General features: G+C 37.9%; 1 long non-coding RNA gene across 1 annotated transcript in view; it reads right to left on the bottom strand.

Moving 5' to 3' along the window:
- Positions 1 to 19310, bottom strand: part of LOC139075551 (uncharacterized) — a 55867-nt gene that overhangs the window by 18050 nt on the left and 18507 nt on the right. The gene's annotated exons all lie outside the window — the stretch shown is intronic.

Below are 19310 nucleotides of genomic sequence, written 5' to 3'. Positions count from 1 at the left end.
GCCCTAATCTTGTCCTCCTGCTATAGCTGCTCCTTTTTTGCCCCTTAGATTAGTTGCTGCATCAGTTATAGAAATTTTTTACACCTAGAAACTTCCAAACTGTGGGATTCACAGGCAATTTAGAGCAGAAGGCAGAGAGCAGTTCTCCCAGCAAATCTGTGTTTTCTTCCATCTGTTCTTCTAGACTGGCTTCTCCAGGCCAAGTCCATCTCTCTTGCAGGACTTTGTGGAAAATGGTAAAGCATTCTGAAAAGGGTGTGTTTTGGGGGCAGGAGGTAGGAGGAGCATAATTTGAGTGGATCAAATTGTTTTTATAAAACTATCCACGGTATTCTGAGCAATTGGCTTATTTTTCTCCATAAAATTTTCTTCAACTGAATAAATTTTCTGCACTTATAAGCATTTAAAATATGTTTTTAAGGTACAACTGACATACATTATATTAGTTTCAAGTGTACAACATAATGATTCAATATTTGTCTATATTGTGAAATGATCATAACAATAAGTCTAGTTAACATCCATCACCATACACAGCTACAGAATTTTTCTTCTTGTAGGAAGAACTTTTAAGATCTACTCTGTCAGCAACTTCCAAATATGCAACACAGTATTATGAACTATAGTCACAATGCTGTACATTACATTCCCATGACTTATTTATTTTATAACTGGAAGTTTGTACCTTTTCACTCCTTTTACCCATTTCACACACCCTCCATTCCCAGCCTCTGGCAACCACCGATCTGTTTTCTGTATCTATGAGCTTGTGTGTGTGTGTGTGTGTGTGTGTGTGTGTGTGTGTTTTATTCAACGTATAAGTGAGATCATATGGTATTTGTCTTTCTCTGTCTGACTTATTTCACTTAGCATAACGCACTTGAGGTCCATCCATATTGTCGCAGTTGGCAAGATTTCACTCTTTTTTATAGTTCAATAATATTCTATTGTGTCTGTGTATATATATATCACATTTCTTCATCCATTCATCCACTGATGGACTTTTAGGTTGTTTCCATATCTTGGCTATTGTAAATAATGCTGCAGTGAACATAGGGGTGCAGCTATCTTTTCAAGTTCATGTCTTTGTTTTCTTCAGATAAATACCCAGAAGTGGATATGCTGGATCCTTTGGTATTTCTATTTTCCATTTTTTGAGGAAGCTTCATACTGTTTTCCATTGTGGCTGCACCAATTTACATTCCCACCAACAGTGCACAAGTGTTCCCTTTTCTCTGCATCCTTGCCAACACTTATTTCCTGTCTTTTATTTTTTTTTTAACGATTGGCACCTGGGCTAAAATCTGTTGCCAATCTTCTTTTTTTTTTTTTCCTTCTCCCCAAAGCCCCCCAGTACATAGTTGCATCTTCTAGTTGTAGGTCCTTCTGGTTCTGCTATGTAGGATGCCGCCTCAGCATGGCTTGATGAGCAGTGCCATGTCCACGCCCAGGATCCCAATCAGCAAAATCCTTGGCTGCCAAAGCAGAGTACACGAACTTAACCACTTGACCAGGGGGCTGGCCCTCTTGTCTTTTTGATAATAACCATTCTCACAGGTGTGAGGTGATATCTCATTATGGCTTTGATTTGCATTTCCCTGGTGATTAGTGGTGTTGAGCACCTTTTCATGTACCTGTTGGCCATCTGTATGCTTTCTTTGGAAAAAATGTCTATTCAGATCCTCTGCACATTTTTTAATTGGGTTTTTTTTTTCCCTGTGAGTTGTATGAGTTCTTTATATATTTTGGATATTAACCCCTTATCAGATATAGGATTTGCAAATACTTTCTCCCATTCTGTAGGTTGCCTTTTCATTTTGTTGATGGTTTCCTCTGCTGTACAGAAGCTTTCTTGTTTGATGTAGTCCCACGTGATTGTTTTTGCTTTTGGTGTCAAATCCAAAAGACCATTACCAAGACTGAGTCAAGGAAATTACTGCTTATGTTTTCTTCCAGGAGTTTTATGGTTTTGAGTCTTACATTCAAGTCTTTAATCCATTTTGAATTAACTTTTGTGTATAGTGTAAGACAGTGCTCCAGTTTCATTCTTTTGCATGTGGCTGTCTAGATTTCCCAACATCATTTTTAAAGACACTGTCTTTCCCCATTGTATATTCTTGGCTACTTTGTAGTAAATTAATTGACCATATATGTGTGAGTTTATTTCTGGGCTCTCTATTCTGTTCCATTGATCTATGTGTCTATTTTTATGCCAATACCATACTGTTTTGATTACTATAGCTTTGCAATACAGTTTGAAATCAGGGAGCATGATGCCTCCAGCTTTGTTTTTCTTTCTTAAGATTACTTTGGCTATTTGGGGTCTTTTGTGGTTCCATACAAATTTCAGGATTGTTTGTTCTATTTCTGTGAAAAATGTCATTGGAATTTTGATAGGGCTTGCATTGAATCTGTAGATTGCTTTGGGTAGTGTGGATATTTTAACAATATTAATTCTTCCAATTAAGAATTGGAATAAGAATTGGAATTAAGAGCATGGAATATCTTTTTGATGCAATTGTGAATGGGTTTTCTTAATTTCTCTCTCTGATAGTTTGTTATTAGCGTATAAAAATGCAACAGATTTCTGTGCATTGACTTTGTATCCTGCAACTTTACTGAATTCATTTTTATTTCTAACATTTTTTTGTGGAGTTTTTAGGGTTTTCTATATGTAATATGTCATCTGCAAATAGTGATAGTTTTACTTCTTTCTTTCCAATTTGGATGTCTTTTATTTCTTTTTCTCGCCTAATTGCTCTGGCTAGGACTTCTAACGCTATGATAAATACCAGTGGAGAGAGTGGGCATCCTTGTCTTGTTCCTGATCTCAGAGGAAAAGCTTTTAGCTTTTCACTGTTGAGTATGATGTTAACTGTGGGCTTGTCATATATGTCCTTTATTATGTTGAGGTGTGTTCCCCCTATGCCCACTTTGTTGAGAGTTTTTACAATAAATTGATGTTGCATTTTGTCAAGTGCTTTTTCTGCATCTATTGAGATAATCGTATGATTTTTATCCTTAGTTTTGATAATGTGGTGTACCACATTGATTGATTTGTGGATGTCGAGCCATCCTTGCATCCCTGGAATAAATCCCACTTGATCATAGTGGATGATCCTTTTAATGTATTGTTGAATTTGGTTTGCTAATATTTTGTTGAGGATTTTTACATCTATGTTCATCAGGGATATTGGCCTGTAATTTTCTTTTCTTGTAGCATCCTTGTCTGGTTTTGGTATAGAGGTAATGTTGGTCTTGTACAATGAATTTGGAAGTGTTCCCTTCTCTTATATCTTTTGGAAGAGTTTAAGAAGGATTGGTATTAATTCTTCTTTGAATGTTTGGTATAATTCACCAATGAAGCCGTCTGGTCCTGAACATTTGTTTCTTGGGAGATTTTTGCTTTCTGATCCAATCTCCTTACTGGTAGTTTTGTCTGTTCAGATTTTCTGTTTCTTAATGATTCAGTCTTGGAAAGGCGTATGTTTCTAGGAATTTATCCATTTCTTCTACATTGTTCAATTTGCTGGCATATAATTGTTCATAGTAGTTTCTTATGATCCTTTGTATTTCTGTGGTATCCGTTGTAACATCTCCTCTTTAAATTCTGATTTTATTCTTTTGAGTCCTCTCTCTTTTTGAGTCTAGCTAAATGTTTGTCAATTTTGTTTATCTTTTCAAAGAACTAGCTCTTGGTGTCATTGATCTTTTCTATTGTCTTTTTAGTCTCTATTTCATTTATTTCCACTCTGATCTTTGTTATTTCCTTCCTTCTACTAACTTTGGGGCATTTTTTTTGTTGTTGTTCTTCTTTTCTTTTATCCCTTTGTAAAGTTAGGTCATTTATTTGAGATTTTTCTTGTTTCTTTAGGTAGGCGTTTATTGTTATGAACTTCCCTCTTAGAACTGTTTTGCTGCATCTCATAAGTTTCAGTATGTTGTATTTCCATTTCCATTTGTCTCAAGGGATTTTTTAAATTTCCCTTTTGATTTCTTTGTTGAGTCATTGGTTGTTGAGTAAAGAGCATTTTTAAAAGTAAGGCCCAGATGATTCACAGAATAGTGGTGTAATATGCCCCCACAAAGATCAACAATTAGACAGCTACTCACAAACAAAAACATCTCTGGAGAGATCTGGAGTTCACTTAAGAAACTTTAGCCACACAGTGGAACAAAAAATTGGAGAATAAGCACACAGAAAGGGAAGGAAAATAGTTTATTTTACCTGGACCATCCCATCCCCAGGCTGGCATTGCTCAGCACCAAGAGGGAACTCCCCAAGTAGAAAGAATTCCCCTTTGCAGGAAAAGGAGAGTAGAGTGGGCAACCACCTTCCCCAGCCTTTTGAGGCACCACACAAAAGACCCCACCCAGTGACTGGCTTCAGTTTTATCCCACCCAGAGACCAGCAAAGATGAGATGTATAAAGACAGCTAGAAATGAGGAGGAAAAGCAGGAGCTACCAGTATCAGCCATGTATCAGGAGCAACTGCAGTTCCCAGTGACCTGCTCTGCAGAAGACTCCAGTAGCTTTCGCCACTGGATAAACCAATGGTCAGCACAGCCACCGTGGACTACCTCTAGATTTTACTAGTTTTTGCCCCACAGGTATTTATTTGTGTTCACAGACATCAGCCATCTCAGTCCCTCCCAGCCTCCACCCTACCCCTCACCCTTGCTGGAGCCCAGGACCTGTGCTGGCAGACAGCCCAGGCTTCTGGAGCCATGTAAGTACAAGACAGCAGCCTAGACCCCTGCAGCTGTCCCTCATTGACATGTGCACACTCAGGGATAGCCCCTCCAGCTGTGTACCTGCATGCTGCCAGCCTAATACCTGTCATTGGCCTCCACGGATTCATGCACACTGTGGCAAGATCCCACAGCCACAGAAGAGAACATTGACCATGTTTCCTATCACTGGCCTCACCATGGGGCTCACCTGCAGCCAATCCTACACCTAAACACCTGCATGCCCCCAACCTGACTTCCAAAAACAGCTTCAATTGCTTTGAGCTCATGGCAAGACCCAGCAGCCACAGTAGTGCATGCCAACAGCCAGGACCCTCACAACTACTAGTCTGCCCACAGTTGGCCCCAGCCCTTTCTGGTTGGCCCTGGCCCCCACCGCTATGTATGTGTCTGTAACAGGTCCCTGACACTATATAGGGACCAACAGCTGGCTCCTTCAGCTGAGTGTATGTATACCACCAGCTCCAGCCTCCACCACTGCCTACCCCAGTTCTTAGCTGCTGGACCTGGAGGTGCTAGTAAGGACCCCAACAGCTCATGCAGCCACTATAGAACCCCCTACAGCACTAGTGAAGGACCACATAGTTGTTGATGCTGTGGAGTACACTGGCTTGAGCCAAAGAGCCATCATTCCTCTCTGGACCTGGAGCCATCACATGTCCCCACACTTGGTGCCTTGCACCACTAAATTCAGAGTCACAGCATGATCCAGCATGCTGCCATCTGAGGGTGAAGGACTTTCCTACAGAAGTCAATCCGTAAAGTTTGGAAGAGGTGATTATTTCTTCAAATGCGCAGACACCTATATAAGTCTACAGGGATCACAAAACATCAGGGAATCATAATGCCACCAAATGTACATAGTAAATTTCCAGTAACTGATCCCAAAGAAATGGAGATAGATGAATTTCCCAAAATGAATCCCAAACAATTGTTCTAAAGATGCTCAAAGAGCTACAAAAGAACACAGATGTACAACTTAAAATCAGAAAAATGATACAGGAACAAAACAAGAAGCTGAATAGAGAATGAAAACATAAAAAAGAACCAAACAGAAATTTTGGCACTAAAGAATACAATGACTGAACTGAAGAATTCATTGAGAGCTTCAACATCAGACTTGACCAAGCAGAAGAAAAATCAGTGAACTCAAACATAGATCAATTGAAATTATTCAATCAGAGAATCAAAAATAATAAAGAATGAAAAGGAATGATAAACCTATGGGACATATGCAACCAGAATGGGACCAATACCAGAAACAATGTATGCATCATTGGAGTCCCAGAAAGAGAAGAGAGGGAGAAGGGTAGAAAGCTTATTTAAAGAAATAATGGCTGAGAACTTTCCAAACCTGGGGAGAGATTTGGATATGTAAGTTCATGATGCTAATAGGTCACCCTCAAATTTTAATCCAAGACAATCTTCTCCAAGACATATTATAATAAAATTGTCAAAATCAAAAACAAGGAGTGATGTTAGCGTCATGGCGGAGTGAGCTTGCCCAGGACTATCTCCCCTCCAACATACAACAAAAAGGAGTAAACATATTCCAACAAAAAATATCCTAATACCACAGGAATCCTTGGAGACCCACTGCAGCCAAATGACAGAGGGCAGAGAGGCTGGAGCCCCCCTTGGAGGAGGTGGAATGTGGTAAGAGAGAACTTTGCTCCCTCCTCTAAAGACTGGGATCACTGCAGCAGAAGGCTCCATGAGGGAAGGAGTTGGCGGGGTGGGGAGGGTCACGCATCTGCATGATCACCAAGACTCCCTAGTGCCCTTTCGGCCTAGAGGGAAGCCCTCTAATGGGGCTAAAGCTTTCGTGTGGGGTGACCTCATCAAGCCAAGACCCCAGGAGACCAGATAGTGAGAGCTGATCAGGAAACCCAGGTCTGCACCCAAGACAAAGCACCCCCCCATACCCTCACCCGCACCACACTGCGCTGCCCCGCACCATCTCGGCTGAAGGCGGATGGCTCAGAATACATGGCTCTCGACCCCCATCTAGCAGCAACAGGCTGTAACTGCAAGCGAATAATATCACAATGTGGAGGACCTGTCCTTCCGGCATCTGTCAATTCATCAAAGCTCCAGACCAGAGGGAAAACAAGCACCCAGAATTATGTCCTGAGGACTTGGAAATAAGTAAACTAAATGACAATGAATTCACAATAGCTATCATCAAAAAACTCAGTGAGGTAAAAGAAAATATAGAGAAACAATTCAACAAGTTCTGGAGTTACTTCACAAAACAGATTTAAACTATAAAGAAGAATCAATCAGAAATACTAGAGATGAAAAATACAATGGATCAGATAAAACAAAATATGGATTCCCTAAATGCTCATGTGGACACCATAAAGGAGCAAATCAGCATAATCAAAGATAGACAGGTTGAATAGCTCCAGACAGAGGAAGAGAGAGAACTAAGACTAAAAAAAAATGAAGAAAATCTCCAAGAAATGGCCGACTCAATGAGGAAATGCAACATAAGAATTATAGGCATCCAAGAAGGTGAAGAAAAGGAGAATGGAGCAGAAAGCATGCTCAAAGAAATAATAGCAGAGATCTTCCCAAATCTAGGGAATGAGAGAGAAATGTGTGTGCAGGAAACTGTCAGATCTCTTAGATTTGTCAATCTAAAAAGACCTACTGCAAGGCACATAGTAGTAAAAATGGCAAAAATGAATGACAAAGAAAGAATACTCAGGGCAGCAAGGCAGAAGAAAATAACCTACAAAGGAACACCATCAGACTTTCAGCGGATTTCTCTGCAGAAACTTACAAGCTAGGAGAGATTGGAATGACATATTCAAAACTTTAAAAGATAAAAATCTTCAGCCAAGAATACTCTATCCAGCAAAAATATCCTTCAGATATGAGGGAGAAATGAAATCTTTCCCAGACAAACAAAAGCTAAGGGACTTTGTAGCCACAAGACCCCCTGACACAAGAAGTCCTCAAGAAGGCCCTCATACCTGAAAAAAGAAAAAAAGGGAGAAAGGGGTCACAAAACACAGAGTAAGGAGACAGATAGAATCAGAATAGGATAGCAAATATTCAACTATAGCATTAGGATAAAGGGAAGGAAAACACCAAAGACAAAGACAACCTTGTCACTTTAACCACAAGCTGACAACACAAGTTGGAATAAGAGATGAAAGTAATAAGTTAGGTGGGGAGGGGGAAAGGGACTGAATCAGTTTAGGCTAAGGAAATAAGAGGCCACCAGAAAATGGACTATGTTATGCACGAGATTCTGAATACAAACTTCAGGGTAGCCACTAAACTAAAAAGCAGAACAGAGACACAAAAAATAAATAAGCAAAAAACTAAGAAACACAGCGTAAGAAACTGCAGAAGTCAATGGGTAGACCAAAACACACAGGACGAGAAACAAAGGAAATGCAGGACAACCAGAAAATGAGTGACAGAATGACAGCATTAAGCTCTCATTCATCAATAATCACCCTCAATGTAAACAGATTGAAATTTCCAATAAAAAGACACAGAGTGGCAAGATGGATTACAGAACAAGATCCAACAATTTGTTGCCTCCAGGAAACATACTTCAGCTCCAATGACAAATATAGACTCAGAGTGAAGGGGTGGAAGATGATACTCCAAGCTAATGGCAAACAAAAGAAAGAAGATGTTGCAATATTTATATCAGATAAAGTAGATTTCAAGACAAGGCAGGTAAAGAGAGACACAGAGGGTCATTATATAATGATCAAAGGGACACTATATCAAGAAGAAATAACATTTATAAATATCTATGCACCTAACACAGGAGCACCAAAGTTCATAAAGCAACTATTAACAAACCTAAAAGAAGATGTCAAAAATAACGCAATAATACTAGGGGACCTCAACACCCCACTCACCTCATTGGACAGATCATCCAGACAGAAAATCAACAAGGAAACAGTGGAATTAAATGAGAAGCTTAAACAGTTGGACTTAATAGACATAAATAGAACACTCCATCCAATAACAGCAGAATACACATTCTTCTCAAGTGTGCACAGAACATTCTCAAGGGTAGACCGTATGTTGGGAAACAAGACAAGACTTATAAATTTTAAAAATTGAAATAATAACAAGCATCTTCTCCAATCATAATGCTATAAAGCTAGAAATTAATTACAAGAAAAAAGCTGAGAAAGGGACAAAGATGTGGAGACTAAACAATATGCTATTGAACAAGCAATGGATCATTGAAGAAATTAAAGAAATCAGACAAATGAAAACGATAACATGCCATACCAACTCATATGGGATACAGCAAAAGCTGTATTAAGAGGGAAATTCATCGCAATACAGGCACACCTTAACAAACAAGAAAAATCCCAAATAAGCAATCTCAAACTACACCTAACTGAATTAGAAAAAGAAAAACAAACAAAGCCCAAAGTCAGCAGAAGGAGAGAAATAATAAAAATCAGAGTAGAAATAAATGCTATTGAAACAAAAAAGGCAGTATAAAGGATCAATGAAAAAAAGAGCTGGTTCTTTGAGAAGATAAATAAAATTCACAAGCCCCTAGCCAGACTTACAAAGAAAAAAAGAGAAAGTTCAAATAAACAAAATCAGAAATGAAAGATGAGAAATAACAACAGACTCCACAGAAATACAATGGATTATAAGAGAATACTATGAAAAACTGTATGTCAACAAAATGGATAACCTAGAGGAAATGGATAAATTCTTAGACTCCTACAATCTCCCAAAGCTAAGTCAAGAAGAAACAGACAATCTGAACAGACCAATCACCAGGAAGGAGATTGAAACAGCCATCAAAAGCAGCCCAAAGAATAAAACCCCAGGACCAGATGGCTTTCCTGGGGAATTCTACCAAACTTCCAGAGAGGATTTAATACCTATCCTTTTCAAGCTATTCCAAAAAATTAGGGAGGATGGAACACTTCCTAACACATTCTACGAGGCCAACATCACGCTGATACCAAAGCCTGACAAGGACAGCACGAAAAAAGAGAACTACAGGTCAATATCGCTAATGAACATAGATGCAAAAATTCTCAACAAAATTTTGGCAACCCGAATTCAGCAATACATCAAAAGGATCATACATCATGATCAAGTGGGATTCATACCAGGGATACAGGGTTGGTTCAACATCCGCAAATCAATCAATGTGATACACCACATCCACAAATTGAGGAATAAAAACCACATGATCATCTCAATAGATGCAGAGAAAGCATTTGACAAGATCCAACAGCCATTTATGATAAAAACTCTGAACAAAATGGGGATAGAATGAAATTACCTCAACATAATAAAGGCCATATATGACAAACCCACAGCCGACATCATACTCAATGGGCAAAAACTGAGTGCCATCCCCCTGAGAACAGGAACGAGTGAGACAAGGATGCCCTCTATCACCACTCTTATTCAATACAGTACTGGAGGTTTTGGCCAGAGCAATTAGGCAAGAGAAAGGAATAAAAGTAATCCAAATAGGGAGGGAAGAAGTGAAACTCTGGCTGTTTGCAGACAACACGATCTTAAATATAGAAAACCCCAAAGAATCCATTGGAAAATTTTTAGAAATAATCAACAACTACAGCAAAGTTGCAGGGTATAAAATCAACTTACATAAATTAGTAGCATTTCTATACTCTAATAATGAACAAACAGAAAAAGAACTCAAGAACACAATACCATTCACAATTGCAACAAAAAGAATAAAATACCTTGGAGTGAATTTAACTAAGGAAGTGAAAGACCTATACAACAAAAACTATAAGGCTTTCCTGAAAGAAATTGATGACAACATAAAGCGATGGAAAGACATTCCATGCATGTGGATTGGAAGAATAAACATAGTTAAAATGTCCATTCTACCTAAAGCAATCTACAGATTCAACGCAATCCCAATCAGAATCCCAATGACATTCTTTACAGAATTAGAACAAAGCATCCTAAAATTTATATGGGGCAACAAAAGACCCTGAATTGCTAAAACAATTCTGAGAAAATAGAACAAAGCTGGAGGCATCACAATGCCTGACTTCAAAACATACTACAAAGCTACAGTAATCAAAACAGCATGGTACTGGTATAAAAACAGGTGCACAGAGCAATGGAACAGAATTGAAAGCCTAGAAACAAAACCACACATCTATGGACAGCTAATCTTCGACAAAGGAGCTGAGGGCATACAATGGAGAAAAGAAAGTCTCTTCAACAAATGGTGCTGGGAAAACTGGACAGCCACATGTAAAAGAATGAAAACTGACCATTATTCTTCACCATTCACCAAAATAAACTCAAAATGGATCAAAGACCTAAAGGTAAGACCTGAAACCATAAGTCTTCTAGAAGAAAATATAGGCAGTACACTCTTTGACATCAAACTTAAAAGGATCTTTTCGGACACCATGTCTTCTCAGAGAAGGGAAACAATAGAAAGAATAAACAAATGGGACTTCATCAAACTAAAGAGCTTCTTCAAGGCAAGGGAAAACAGGATTGAAACAAAAAGACAACCCACTAATTGGGAAAAAATATTTGCAAGTCATATATCCGACAAAGGGTTTATCTCCATAATATATAAAGAACTCACACAACTCAACAACAAAAAATCAAACAACCTGATAAAAAAATGGGCAGGAGACATGAACAGACATTTCTCCAAAGAAGATATATGGATGGCCAATAGACACATGAAAAGCTGCTCATCATTACTGATCATGAGGGAAATGCAAATCAAAACTAAACTAAGATATCACCTCACACCCATTAGAATGGCAAAAATAACCAAAACAAAAAGCAGCAAATGTTGGAGAGGTTGTGGAGAAAAAGGAACCCTCACACACTACTGGTGGGAATGCAAACTGGTGCAGCCACTATGGAAAAAAGTATGGAGATTTCTCAAAAAATTAAAAATAGAAATACCAAATGACCCAGCCATCCCACTACTGGGTATCTATCCAAAGAACTAGAAGTCAGCAATTCCAAAAGTCCCATGCACCCCAATGTTCATTGCAGCATTATTTACAATAGCCAAGATGTGGAAGCAACCTAAGTGCCCATCAACTGTTGACTGGATAAAGAAGATATGGTGTATATATATATATATATATATATATCACCTTACAGTGATATATGTACACCATACATATATATATATATATATACACCTTATGTATATATATATATACACACACACACATTGGAATACTACACAGCCATAAAATAGAATAAAATCATCCCATTCACAACAACATGGATGGACCTTGAGGGAATTATGTTAAGTGAAATAAGCCAGATAGAGAAAGACAATCTCTGTATGACTCCACTCATATGAGGAAGTTAAACACGTAGACAAAGAGAACAGATTAGTGGCTATCAGAGGAAAGGGGGGATGGGGGGTGGGCACAAAGTGTGAAGGCGTGCACCTACAACACAACTGACAAACAATAATGTGCAACTGAAATTTAATCAAAAACAAGACAGAATTTTAAAAGCAGCAGGAGGAGAAACATTTCTCTCAAACAAGGGCACCCCCATAAGGCTGCAATGGATCTCTCAGCAGAAACCTTGCCAACTAGGAGAGAACAAGATGCTATATTCAAAGTGCTGAAAGAAAAGAAACTGCCAACCAAGAATACTTTACCCAGCAAAAGTTGTCCTTTAGAAATGAAAGTGAGATGAAGACTTTCCTAAATAAAAAGCTTAGGGAGTTTATCACCACTGGACCTGCCTTAGAAGAAATACTGAAAGAGGTTCTTCAAGCTGAAACAAAAGGATGCTAATTAATTAACAATATAAAAACATGAAAATGGACGACACACTGGTAAATTATAGAGTCAGATTCAGAATGCTCTAAGACTAGAATATACTGGTGTGTTAACCTCTTAACTCTAGTATAAAGGTTAAAGGACAAAGTATTGACAATAGGTATAGCTACAATAATTTGTTAATGGATACACAACATAAAAAGATGTAAATTGTGACATCAAAAGCAAAATGTGTTGGCGGAGTCATAAAAGGGTATAGGTTTTCTTTTCTTTTGTTTCTCTTTTTTGTTGTTTTTTTGAGGAAGATTAACCGTGAGCTAACACCTGCTGCCAATCCTCCTCTTTTTTGCTGAGGAAGACTGGCCCTGAGCCAACACTCGTGCCCATGTTCCTCTATTTTATATGTGGGACGCCTGTCACAGCATGGCTTGCCAAATGGTGCCATGTCCACACCTGGGATCCAAACTGGCGAGCCCCGGGCCATTGAAGCGGAATGTGGGAACTAAACCACTGTGCCACCGGGCCTGCCCCAAGGGTAGAGTTTTTGAATGTGATCAAAGTTAAGTTGTTATCAGCTTAAAATAGACTGTTACATGTATAAGATATTTCAAGGAAGCCTCAAGGTAACCACAGAATAAAAACATATGGTAGATACATGCAAGATAAAGAGAGTGAATCAAAGTATACCACTAGCAAAATTATTATTTCATTAAGGAAGACAGCAGAGAGAAAGAAAGAAACAAAGGAACTATGAAACAGAAATCAATTAACAAGACAGCAATAATAAGTCCTTACCTATCAATAATCAGTTTAAACATAAATGGATTAGATGCTCCAATCAAAAGGCATAAAATGGCTGGAAGGATTGAAAAAAAAAAACCCAACTATATGCTGTTTACAAGAGACTCACTTGAGCTTCAAGAACCCATATAGGCTCAAAATGAAGATATGGAAAAATAATCTCCACAAAACGAAACTAAAAGAGAGCAAGGGTAGCTACACCTATATCAGACAAAACAGACCTTAAACCAAAGACTGCAACAAAAGACAAAGAAGGTCGTTATATAAGGATAAAGGAGCCATATAAAAGAAGAATAAAGTTTCAGTTTACTTTGTTATGAATTTTAATAAGTAGAAAGGTGTGATCTATACAGATTTTTTAAGATGATATACTATGAAGTATATATGTGTGTGTGTGTGTATATATATATATATATATATATATATATATATATATATATATTTGTATCCTATGAGCAGGAAGAAGTTTATGAAAACTTATTGAACGAATGAAACAATTTCCAAAAATATATGATCTACTTATTTTCCAAATGTGATTTTTTCCCCATTATTCTATTGTCAAATTGCTCTCATCAATTATACCTGGAAGGATAATTTCTTCAGGTTTTGTTTGGGTCACAAATTCCTAGCTTTACCTAATGGGGAGTACCTGATCTTGTTAGAGCCTGACTTCATCCGTTCAAAGAAAAACTTCTATATATGTATAAAAAAACCACACCACTGACCAGCAGATGGCTCCACGGAGCAATAACAATCACTAAGAATGATTTAAGGTTGGTACATGTGTAAACCATTAGTGCTGGAAATGTTTTTTACACTGCGTGTGTGTGTGTGTGTGTGAGAGAGAGAGATGGGGGAGTGAGTGAGCAATAGACAGAGAACTGTTTTATAATCACAACAATTTGAACTGTATAAGAGAAAATATTTAACTTGCTAAGTTAACCTAAGCAAGCTAAATGTTTTGATAAAATTTTAGAAATAAATATTTTTCAAGATGCTCATCATGAAGTTGTTATTGTCAGTTTCTACTTCATAATTCACCCATATATGTCCAAAAGTAGTTCAACACAGATATCAAGAGCAAATCATCTGGAATTAATTGCTGCTTTAAAGTACCATCTGCTAAACAACATAAACCAAGTTTAGGAATATTCAGCAATGTTATTTATTCAGATCTAATGTGATGTCTAGAAAAAAAAGCATACTAAAATCTCTTTTATGCAGGCCTTATATGATTTTTTATGTAAAAAATACAAAGTAAGTCTGTATTCAGAATATAAACTTCATTCTGAAAAATCTCTCCAGGAATAAATATACACATCAGACCTATGTCTTAAAGAGATATACTAATTTCATTTAACATTCTTACTTATTACGTGTTATTTTATAATCGTAGTCCAGAGATAACAATCTTTTGCTCCGGATTTTAATTGCAATCCATTCTGTGTCATTCATTCATTCAAATAACTAGTATTTATCGAATACTTGCTATGTGCTAAGCAAGCTGTTTTAGGCACTTTACATGTACGAATTCATCTAATTCTCAAAGCAACTCCGTGAGGTACATACCATTATTATCCTCATTTTAAAGATACGAAAAGAAGCACAGAGATTAAATAACTAGCTCAAATTCACACAGGTTAACAAGTGGTAAATGTAAACTCTGGTGGTTTAGCTCCAATTCCAGTGGTCTTCGACGCGTTCATTGATCAGAAAATATTTATTGAGGGGCTGTGGAGTATGCACTGCTTTCCTAGAGGTCATACAAAAATGTATGCAGTCCCCATCTCAGGGGGGCTATAAACTAGTTAATGAAGACAATAATATATTTACATTGGTACGATGCTTTATAGTTTACAAAAGTATGTTCATATATCCATGAATGTTAAATAACTTTAAGAAAACACTGCAGAAGATGGTTCAAGCTAGTACGGAAGAGAATGCCACATTAGTGGTACGGACAGTAATTTAATAATATAGCCAGGCAAAAGAAAAGATGGCTGTGGACTAGAGTAGGCAGATATAACTTAATGAAGGTGGTAGGTTTTGAGCTGGGCCTGGACTGTGGGGAAGGATTTAGGCAGGCAGGGAGAAGTCAGGAAGGTGGTATTCTGGCAGCCCCAGGGTTACAGAGATACTTACTTAGGAACCAATAAAGAGATCTGATCAGAAATAACCCAAGGCAGGTGAGGGGACTGTGGGAGACAAGGTTGGAAAAGTAAGTTGGGATAAACTTTGGAGACCTATGAATGTTATACGAATGTTAGAAACTACAAGGGCAAGTAATTGGTAAGTAATTGGTAACAAGTCAGCACAGTCCTGGGAGCTTATTTAGCTGCTAAAGATCACTATTACATTTGCAGGAGAACGATTAGAGTTGAAAATACATTAGAGTTGTTAAAGATTCTGCAACTGTATAACTCATTTATTGACTAATGGACCTTTCAGTAATGCTTATGAAGTGTCCTGAAAAGTCCAGAGCTACTTGATTTATGTTTCTATGCTAATAGTGTTTCATAAAAATTGATGCTTTTTTTGCCTCATTTATGATGCTTTCATACCAATTTGTCTTTGTGTATTTTTTTAATTCTCCTCTGCACATATTAGGGCTTTGTCATTCTGGCCCCCTCTTCTCTCTCTCTTTCTCTCTCTCAGCAAAGGTAATTGGTAACGGTAAAACATCTGTGTGTGTGTATATATATATATTTGATTAAAAAAAAGTTTTAGTCTCCATGACAACAAGATAACCAGTTAATTCAATCACTTGTGTGAAAAATGATTAGTGAAAAGTAGCATCTAGAGTCACTTAGAAATGACTGGATTAATCCTTAGTGAAAAGATTCCATCAGAAGTATATGTTAGTGACATATGACAACATTGCAGAAAACCCACTAACTTTTGCAAAGATTAGGTGGCCAGCCTTTAGAGCAAAGATTCCAAAGGGGGGTTGTTGAGACACCTTATGATCTTTCTTTGATGTGGATGCGACTTCCTTCTTTTCTCCTTCATCCTATCCTCAAGTATTTTAGGAGACATACTTATTGTTTAAATGAAAGGATATTAAAATCATTTTTGACTTGAGAATTTTACTCTAAATAAAGTGGGTAACACTCCTGGAGTTACAAAATTATGACTTGGAACTCTTTGGGGAAGCAGGAAATAATTTCGTTTTATTGCTGCCCATGTCCATGTACTGAAAAGGTTTTAAACACAAAACCTTTGGGACTTGATTCCATGTACTGACAAAGCCTAGTTGTACTAAAGAGTTTGTACTGGAATTGCTTCACCTTTAAGAATGGGAAGTATAGAAAGGAAGAGAGATGGACTTCTGAAAACTTGATTCAAATCTACCAACTGTGTAAAAATCATAGCTGAAATGTACCAGGTACATATTAATTATTGTTGGAGAGAGAAAAGGGAAAAATGACTTTTGTGAGATCAATAACAGATTTATCAAGTTTAGCATATGAAGCCTAAAGATAAGAAAAGGCAGGAAAAACACTGATTATCCTGAGAAGGGTTCAACTTCCATCTGTGCAAAGGTTACAAAGTCCTGAAAAACAGTGAAATGGAAAGCAAACAGTTCAGTAAAACATAAGAAACAAGAACACAGACAAAGCAGAAGTGAAATTTTCAGAAACACCAACCAACAGAGTTGCAGATTCAAACTTAATAAATGAAAGCAAAAACAATTTTGGCACTATCTGATTTCTTTTGCTTATTTTATTTCTCCTCTTCTCATTGATATGAATGTGGGAACAAAAAATGAAAAAACACAGAAAAGAGGTATGAAATGAAGGAGGAATGGAGAAAATGAAAAACTATAGCATTTGTATTCTCATCTCTGTCTCCTATATTTACAAACTTTAATATTTCCTTCAAGACTATATACACTTAATATATATCGTTCAATATACATCCTTTTTTCACTTTCTCATTAAATTAAAGATGAGACATATTTAGAATATTTAAGATTGGGTTGCCAGATACAATACAGGATGACCAGTTATATTTGAATTTCAGACAAGCAAGGAATACTTTTTTTAGTATAAACATGTCTCAAATATTACCTGGAACATACTTATACTAAAAAAGAGTATTGTTTATCTGACATTCAAATTTAACTGATCATCCTTTATTTTTGTTTGCTACATCTGTTACCCTAGAAAAGAGCCACTAGTCTTAACAAAGATGGGTCTTCCTGTGTTTAATTCAGTTTATCAATATCCACCTCTTAAAAAGCTTTCTTAATTGAAGTACAACACACATACAAAAAAGTACACTTGTCAGGAGTGTACAGTTTATTGCAATTTCACAAAATAGACATACCCAGGTAACCAACACCGAGGTCAAAACCTAGAATGTCACCAGCCCCTGTAACCCTCCCTTATATCACTTTTTCCTCGCTAGGGGTAACCAGTATCCTGACTTCTAATAGTATAGACGAGTTTTGCCCATTTAATCACTATTTCTATTTAGTGTTGGTGGCCTCATCCCCTGTATTCTAAGATGATGTCCACCTATTTGGCAGAAACTCAGACCCCTGGCACCAGGTTAAATGCCTGGCTTATTGGAGATGGTTGAGGTTATGGAAGAGCTCTCCTGCCTCCATGTATTAAGTGAATTCTCTAGGCAGTGTATTTATCCAGAACCCCACAGGGGTAGCAGGTGAGCAGAAAATTCCAGGGAACCTAGGAGACAGTACTTTCCAGGGGACCTAGGAGATAATAAAGGCAGAAATCCAGAAGTTGTGAGTCTTCCAGATATAGTAGGTTATGAACTTTTGGCTGGGAGAGGCTGAGAACCAAGAGATGGTTTGATCGGTGATACATTTAACAGAGAGATAGTAAGAACTAGGCATTTGACACACTCCCCCATGCACAGCTTCATGAAGGTGATCTTATGAGTCATTGTCTCTCTAGCTAGGGCTACCCATCGGCAGTGTTCATCTGTGCTGGCATAGCTTTGTTGCATAAGGTTGTTCCATGAAGCCATGTAATACCTCTAAGTTTATAATTCTCTCAATCTGTAGAGAGGATACTGTTCCCATTCTGCTAGAATGCATCATACCAGTTCCCATAACTAAGGACAGAAGATCAGGACCCAGAAGGCCCCTTCCCCTTCTCCCCAGTAGTGTTGGGGAGGAGGGCCACAGGAATTGAGCCCTAAGAGAGAACAGGAGAATCTAACAAGACCTTTATACACACCGGCCTGGAAAAGATGGGGGCTCCAGGGACCAATTAAGTTCACTGAGTATCCCCCAAGGCTTCCCTGGAGCTGAGCCCACAAGGCTGAGTCATCCTATGACAGCTGTTGCATGAAGAACTAGAAGTCTACGACATGGTTGGCCAAAGATCCTTCTCTGATTGGAATCTGAGGATAAGACTACTGGTGATTCAATCTAGGAAGGACCATCAGATATTTGACTGGGTGGTGCCATAAAGTCTGAATAGTTTCTGAGCAGCAGCCTTCCAGGCAAAAGTGAGGTACTGACGTCCTCTCTGCCTCTCCAACCAAGCTCAATACCAAGAAGGTAAAACGTTGTACTTCCATTTCCCATCACTGTATTCCTTCCCTACCTAGAGCATCGTCTGACCTGTCACCAATGCAGTAGAAGAAGGATATCTGCTTGCAGTATTGTTCATAATACCAAAAAAGCAGAACACCCTAACTATCCAACATTGGGATCTTGATTAAAAACATTGTGCTACATCCCAAACAACGTAATCCTACCTAGTCTTTAAAATGATGTTGTAGAACAAAATGCAGTAGTAGTCCCAGTAACTGCAGCTAGTCCTATAAAGCCCATCCCACCTGCCAGGTACTGTTCGAGGTACTTGGTAAATGCTGACTCACTTAAATATTCACAAGAACTCTGTAAAGTTGGAAGCGTTATTACAGCCATTTCACAGATGAAGAATCTGAAGTATCTATTTCAGTTAAAGGACATGCCCAAGGGTCACACAGTTAATAAGTGAAACG

This window comes from Equus przewalskii, chromosome 14 (genome assembly GCF_037783145.1).
Source record: "Equus przewalskii isolate Varuska chromosome 14, EquPr2, whole genome shotgun sequence".
Classification (NCBI taxonomy): Eukaryota; Metazoa; Chordata; class Mammalia; order Perissodactyla; family Equidae; genus Equus; species Equus przewalskii.
This window is presented reverse-complemented; position numbering and strand designations above follow the sequence as displayed.